The following is an 8,432-nucleotide window of genomic DNA, read 5'->3' on the forward strand; positions in this document are numbered from 1 at the left end:
TACAACAAACTTTTTAAAAGCGAATAAGTAACGAATAGGTAACAGGGTATTTTCCGTGCGCTGGAACGGATACAAATGCACTTATAGAGTTATATCACCTCTGAGAGCCCAAATCTTCCACCAGAGACAACAAAACAATTGAAAATGATGTTTTAAAAGGTGCAACGTAAGATACTCGTATTATAAGCGAATTAGAAGTGAGTGATCGAACGAATTAAACAAGGTAATAGCATGCTCCGAAACGATGTACACCCTGCTTACATGTTTAACTCCACCACATTATGTTAGTATGTGCCTGTCCCTAGAAAAGAGCCTGAAATTAAGTAGTTATTGTTTGTTTTTGTGTTACATATTTCCGTTTATTTTTTTGTATATGAAATACGGCTGTCAATTTTGTTGTTTGAATTGTATGAGGTTGTCATGCCTGGGCCTCTTATAGGTGACTACACGGTTTGGGCTATGCTCATTGTTGAAGACCGTACAGTAAACTATAGTTGATAATTTCTGTGTCATTTTGGTCTAATGTGGAGTGTTGTCTCATTGGCAATCATACCACATCTTCTTTTTTATGCAAGCGCTTACACGGTGATTTCATCCCGTCATACCAGGATCCATCTTCAAACATACGGACATAAAGCAGTTAAAAGGTAGAACGTATAAAAAACAAGTAAGGAACAAATGCGTATCGAACATGAAGTAAAAGGATCGGTTGAGCACAAACACATATAAATAGGTCATAAAAAGATCATTTTACCTCAACAAATTTAGAACTATTACCATATGTAAGAGTATTAACAACTAGATTTGTAATTGCTAGCAATAACGGATGGCACCCTTCCCCCTTTTACCAGGTGAGCGGCAGCCATTTCGACAATTCCAAAGTCAAAGAGAGCATCTACAGATGTCTAGTAACATTTTTGCAAAGTTTCATTAAGTTTGAACATTTTGAAATGTTTGATATTTTTGCTGTTTCCATGGTTACGGCGGCCATTTTGAAAATTCTAACTTCAAAATCCAACTCTGCCTATGCCAGTTACCATTCCTGTAAAGTTTCATCCAGTTTACTCAATATTCTTATTTTTTAAATTTTTGACCTTTTTGCATTGTTTCCATGGTAACAAGACCTATTTTGGAAATTCCAACTCCAAATGCCACATCTACCATTGTTGCTCATCATTACTGTGAAGTTTCATGAAGTTTTGAGCATTTTGAGAATTTTGAAAATTTTGGTATAGTTTCCATGGCAACATAGTAGTTCCAATGATCGCCAAAGTCATCCAACACCTGTATATAGTGGGCACCTAAATTGTTTTAAAATATATTGATTCTGAGTTGAAGCATATCCAAACAGTTCACCAAAAACCAAAAACAGATTTTTTCACAATTGTGCCGTTTCCATGGCAGCCATATTAAACTTTTCCATGCCATAATTAAAAAGGGGGAAGGATATTAAAAATCAAATAAGTAACGAATAGGTAACGAATAGGGAATAGGGAATAGGTAACGAATAGGGAATAGGGAATAGGTAACCAACTTGACGCCCATATAAGACTCCAATTAGTAATAGACTGAAATATATTTTGTAGAAGTGTTACTGTTGTGTGGAGATTTAACTAACATTTCTTTTCATATTTAGAATTATGTATTTTAATTGGATTCTGCCTTACTACCCTAAAAATTAGTCCAGCTTTTCATTCAAAATCTACTGCTGTAAAAATTCTTATGCTATATTAAAACCACACAAAGAACAATACGAAGCGTTCTATTTTCTTGTCGTTGAATAGAAAATATCAGTGTTGGTAAAAATAAGGAATGTTGTTATAATTTTCAATGATACAACTATAATAATTCACCAAAGTTTTAGGTAGATATACGCAATTGTAGTCGACTGTACGACCTTCATAGAGTAGGTAAAAGTCGCTATAAAAGGTTTAAGGTGGTATGGGTGTCTTTCGCCATCTTGGATTGTAAAAAACAGAGAATCTAAGGTCCATATTTTCTATCAAATTAGCAAAATTTGATGCAAGAATGCAGATATTTCATGTGTTTTTACATTTAAAAGATCCAATTTATAAGAATATAACTTATAAATATAAATATATGTACAAGTGTAGATTATTTTTGGTTGTTTTTAAATATTTTGAAATTGTCATTTTAAGGGGAGGTAACTCTAAAACAGTGCATTTTCTGTTGGATTGTTCATGGAATTTTCCTACTTTGTATTTTAGCCGGAAAAAACGTACGGTGACCCTATCTTTTCTTTTGATATTATCAAAGCATTGTTTGAAAGCTATATTTTCCTAATTTATTTTACAATTCTATCATTTCGTTTAGTTTCTATTCACAAAATGGTGTAATTTCCTGTATAATCCATACAAAATGTGTCATTTTGTCACGACCCGTCGCTTGAAAAAATGCACGGTGACCTATCATTTTTATAATATTTTTTAACATGTATCAATAGATACTACATTTTGGCAAAGTATGAACAAATTCTATCATTTTTATTTTAGACTCCCATACCACCTTAAACATGAATATGAAACAATTCATATCAGGATATATACTGCCTAATGTACATGTATAACAAAACAATTTACAAACAATAAATATGACAAAAATGAACCAACCACAACCACTAGACTACAGGTTCCTGACTTGATCCAAGGTTAATGTTATAAAAATATCTTGAAACATGTGCTTATTCTTTTAAATTACTTTTAAATTATTACTGATAACAAACTGTCATGGTATCAAAAGAATCTTTTCTATCTATAGGAGAAACGTGAACTATATTAAAGACGTCATTGCATTTCAAGTGCTACAAGAAAGTATGAAAGAGCAACAGTTTTAATATAGACGACTGCATATATATAATCTACATATTTAGTTCTATTAATAAAACAAGGAGATGTGGTATGCCTCCCAACTAACAACAACAGAACAAGGATGCTATACAAATAACCATAATGTTCAACGTCAGACGTCGACAAAATCGGTTTAACCCGCCATATATTTATATGCACCTCTGTCGCAAGACGGACAAAGTCATGTTATAGATATGTCTTTGTGTAGTTATACATTTAGTTTGATGAACGATATTCTGACATTGTGCTTTACATCTAGATGACATCTATTTTTTTTCTCGGAGTTATTCAGAACTTCTTGTATGGTGCTGACTGCTTAATATTGAAAACCTGTATTGCTGACCCCTGTCTGATAGTATTTGTTGCTAATGTGATTGAATTTGACTGTTTTTATGACAGTTCCTTTCACATAAATCAACAATGAAAACATCATTGCGCATGGAAAGCTGTAAAAGTCATCTTGATAACTAGCGAAACTAATCGTCAGGGAAAAAAACCCGCACTGGTTTACGCCAAAAACATTGAATAACACCAATTATGACATACTAGTACAACAAATAACGACAATCAAAAATGAGAAGTCGTGGCTTGAAACAGGCACATAACGAATGTGGTCATAAAGTTCATCAAAAGAATCCTCTTTAATATATTAATGTGTTGAAATGTAAGAATACATATAGCCATGGAGTTTTAAAATAAAATTCTTGTTTTTATCCCAAACCAACTTATGATATTTGTTGATGATTAATTGTTATTGATTGTTGATTGCTTTATGTCCAGTGGCAAATATTTCACGATGGTTCTGGACGAGAACAAGTTAACAATAAATACAACAAGTACTAGTAGGTCTTGTAATAATAGAGGCCCATCCCGATGATGATCAGGGGGAATTTCGACTTCCACTGGAAAATAAAGGTATATAAGTAAGGGACAGAAATTTTGCCATGCAACAAGAAGAGTTGTTGCAAGGGTTCTTAACGTGCAGAGATCTTGTCACTCTCTTTACTTTAGACATTGGATTAAACCTTGATATATGCATTCTGACAGGACGTAGCTGCAAACTTGATACATCTTTCACAGCCAGACGGACGCCCCACTTTAACAAGCTTTTTACTGCCGGTCGGAACAGGACCAAGTGAGCAGATTTCTGTTCCCAACTCACCCTTGGGGCTTATGATATTTGTGATAGGGACCCTTGTGATAGCATAATCGAGTTTTGTATTAGGTCTTGAACTTTCTGTACTTAAAAATGATTGAATTTTCAGTACTGTAAAATGACTGAAATTTTCAGTACTGAAAAATGACTGAAATTTTCAGTACTGAAAAATGACTGAAATTTTCAGTACTGAAAAATGACTGAAATTTTCAGTACTGAAAAATGACTGAAATTTTCAGTACTGAAAAATGGCTGAAATTTTCAGTACTGAAAAATGGCTGAAATTTTCAGTACTGAAAAATGGCTGAAATTTTCAGTACTGAAAAATGACTGTAATTTTCAGTACTGTAATCAATTTTTTCTTAACATTACTGAAAATGATATAAAAATTAATGTACTGAATAGTGATGTTTCCTAAAAGTACTGTTTATATAGCGGCATTTAATGTACTGATTAGTAATGTTTCCTAAAAGTACTGTTTATATAGCGGCATTTAATGTACTGATTAGTAATGTTTCCTAAAAGTACTGTTTATATAGCGGCATTTAATGTACATGTAAACGTTAGTCAAATTGTTGGTAGTGTAATGTTTTTTTAAGATAGAGATAGCGTGAAATTCTCACTGCACCAGGCATCGGATATACATTCCTATATTTATATTCCTATTATATTTTGATCGGACAAAGCTGCGTATATATCCAATAAGCCAAACGAACGCACCCATTTAGCAAGGGTATACTGTGGGACGGGAGAGGTCCAGAGATGTCAATATTTCTATACCCAAAGGAAACATTTGGTTTTAAATTAAAGGAGATAAAGGTATACATTAATGCGACAGCAACCCAAAGACACAGATAAATTAATAAAAATATTTAGAGTCAACATTCGGTCTTTTTTTTATAGAAAGATGCGTATACAGAATGATAAGCTCAAAACCGACCCATGACAAATAATATTTAAACGGAGTTAATTCAATAATATTTCGCAGGTAGGTTAAGGCACTTTTAAAGGTAAAAAGGGGCAAAATATGATATTTCAAGAATAAAATTGTTTTATCAATAATTCATAAATCTTAGTTGTTGAATTTATATATTCATGTAGTAAGGATTCAGTAAACCGAAATTTTGGTCATGATCGCCTAGGTCACGTGACTTCCACAGGGGTAAAATGCCTTAATCAAATTGGCAAAAAGCGGGTTACTACACTGAATAAAAATCAACAAACTTTTTTTTAAACGAATCCCTGTGCTTTCCCGTTGCTTAAAAGTGCTGCGCGATTTTCCAAAAGTGAACATATTAAATTAGAATAGTATTTTTAGTTTGCCCGGCAGCATATAACGTTAAATTTGTACACAGTTTCGTTCTTAATTTGATTACAGTTTCATATTCATTAAGCGCGCAGCACTTTTCTATTAGGTTATAACTATAGCTTTCTATTTCAGTTGACTTTTTTGAGAAATATCGTCTCTGGCAACCCGCTTTTTGTGAATTTAGATTTCGTTTCTATGGTTTCGATAAATTGTCTATGTCATTCAAGCGCACTGACGACTCGAACAAAATCATCAAAGAACCGCAACTCTGTTGTTACAGTTGACGATGCTGGAGTATTTACATTATTAAACCTCAACATACATTGATCTTATTGACAATATCCGTTGAAATCATTTGACCTTTTTAGTAACCGACGATAGTAAAACAAGTTGTGCGTGTTTGACGCACTTCTTCAGGTTTCAACTGTATGTAGAATGTCGAATTTTCCTGGAAAAAGAGACTGACAAAAGTGCAGTTCCACCTTCATAAATAATTTGTATTACCAATCTCTAAGCAAATTTAATCGCTTAAACTTAAAAAAGTAGTCTTATGGTGTATATGTTGGTTGTCTGAGTTCTATATATATATATGTCAGGGGCGGATCCAGCCATTTAAAAAAGAAAGGGGGGTCCCAACCCAGAGTAAAGGGGACTGGGTTCCAACTTACTAGACAAGGATATTCATTTCCAAAATTGATGTCCCAGTCAGTACTGGCATGCAATTACATTTCATCCATCATGTATTTTGTGTACATATATCAAACATCACATTTCATTTTGTGACCAAAACAAATATTTTGTGTTGGTGTTTTACAGTTTTAAAGGGACAGTGGCTTGCTTTAATTTGGTTCATGTCTGTTGACATACATGTATCTGTTTTTTATACATTAGACTATCAAGTTTCTCAATTGATTTTTTTTTGTCCAATCCATATTTAGTCCACTATTGACACTATTCAGTATGAATTTTTTCATTGTCAAAGGAGGTATTTTCCTATAGTGTAATTACTTAATTATATAGCTATTTCATTAGAACATGCGATTGGTGGATAGTTGTCTCAATTGCAATTATACTACATCTCCTTATTTGATATACAAGACAAATTGCATTAAAGTCTTTTGTGTGACCATGTATTGCTTACACATAGGCGGATCTAGGGGGAAATTTGGTTGCTTATATATGGAATCACTGAAGCGTGACTGGTGCTGGCCCCCTCTTAGGTCAGTCAGTGGGCCCCTACTTATGAAAATTTCTGGATCCGCCACTGTAACATGTTTCTTGTTGACTCGGCCCCTCTTTAAAAAATGTGGATAAACTTAAAATAAAATCAGTTTATCATGTTTATAAAACATGTAAAATCAGGATACCCAGCAATTTTTTTTAAAAACTGTAAATACTAGTACTGAAAGTTTTGCATTCATCTAATACACTATTTCCAGTATATGATCATTTATTATTGCAATTATTCAAGAATGGATGTCTTAGCTGTTATTTGCTCTTTGGTTGGGTTGTCGTATTGACATGCATATTCCCCTAATTCCATTCTCAATTTCACTAAAAAATATTTATTTATTGAGATTTCTAATAATTCCTCATAAATGTGCATGTTTCAGTTACAAATGTTTAAGAATGCAAGTTCTTATTATTGCAATATTTACCTAGCCACATTATTCACATTCAATTATTTCTGAATTTTCAGTATTGTACATGTAGTGTTTGAGTGGTTTACAATAGGCAATATGTGGTATGGAACTTTACGGAAGAAAAATAAATAAGCAAAGACAATGATAGAAGTCTCATCTGTGTCTTATTGTGATAATGGAAATGGCAATATTTTATGATTACATGTACAATGTATCTGTATATTTACCACGACTGAAAGTATGTTTTCTGCCCAAATACAGTCTAATGGAACATACTTCAAGTTCAACTTTTACTGGGATTCATGTTTAGTACATGTACCAGATTGTTGCTTTATATATGTTTAACTTCTTTAAATATTTCTTTATGAGTCCTTGTGCATGTTTTGTGTGTTTTACACCAATCAAGTTTGATTGAGCTATTAATATATATATTTTTTTTCTTTTTTCTGCATTGTCTACATACATGACTGAGTTTGAACTTTGTCAATTGCTGGTATTCATTGATATCTACATGTCATTCATGTTGACCGACACCCTTTACCATATAGTAGATTCTTTTAAATACAATGTATATTACAAGAATATAAAAATCCTAAATTTAGCTGGTGAATGTACATGAAACTTACCGTAACATTAGACTTAAAAGTACATGGTACCACCTTCTATTGAACAACCTGCATCTCAAACTTTGAACCTGTATTCACCATTGCATGTTATATTTGTCATTATCGGTCGCCCCCCGGTCTATATCACTCTGTTCAGCTCTTAATATTATTCCATATCATGTCTTTGTGACGTCAAATACGTTGACCCGGACATATCAGCGACGTCGTAATGTTTGAACCGACGTTAATAACTTTGACCCGAACTTATCAAGTCATCTTCTGTTTGCTGGTGAAACAAAGAAAACACTTCTGAAACAAGCAAATATAGCCCGATAAATCGATTATCAGATTATCTGCATAATGATATTGTAAAATATCAGCTGCTTGGCATTATATGAAGGCTTTTTGATCTCGTTCGCTACGCTCACTCGACAAAAAGCTTCATATTATGTCTCGCAGCTGATATTTTACGATATCAACATGCAGATAACCTGATAATCGGTACTTATTTACATAATTTTCTAAGGATTTCTCAAGGTTGATTTTTTTTTCTGGTTTCTTTTTATTGAATGTTGTACTGCAACACCCTCAATTGTTAAAGGCAGTACAATTTTCAAGGCCGAGCATTTCAGCTAACTGACTATGTTGTATAAAATTTGCTCGTAGTTGTAGGCCTAACACTGACCTTTATTTTTTTTTATTTTTACATCATTTAGTTGCTTGCCCGTGTTAGGGAGAGTTGTCTCATTAGCAATGAAACCATGTTAATTCAGTATGTACCCATACATGTAGATCATATGCCCTTTCTTCATCTGATATACATGATATATGTTAATTTCACAGAAAAACTCT

The sequence above is a fragment of the Mytilus trossulus genome, chromosome 5 (genome assembly GCF_036588685.1).
Source record: "Mytilus trossulus isolate FHL-02 chromosome 5, PNRI_Mtr1.1.1.hap1, whole genome shotgun sequence".
Classification (NCBI taxonomy): Eukaryota; Metazoa; Mollusca; class Bivalvia; order Mytilida; family Mytilidae; genus Mytilus; species Mytilus trossulus.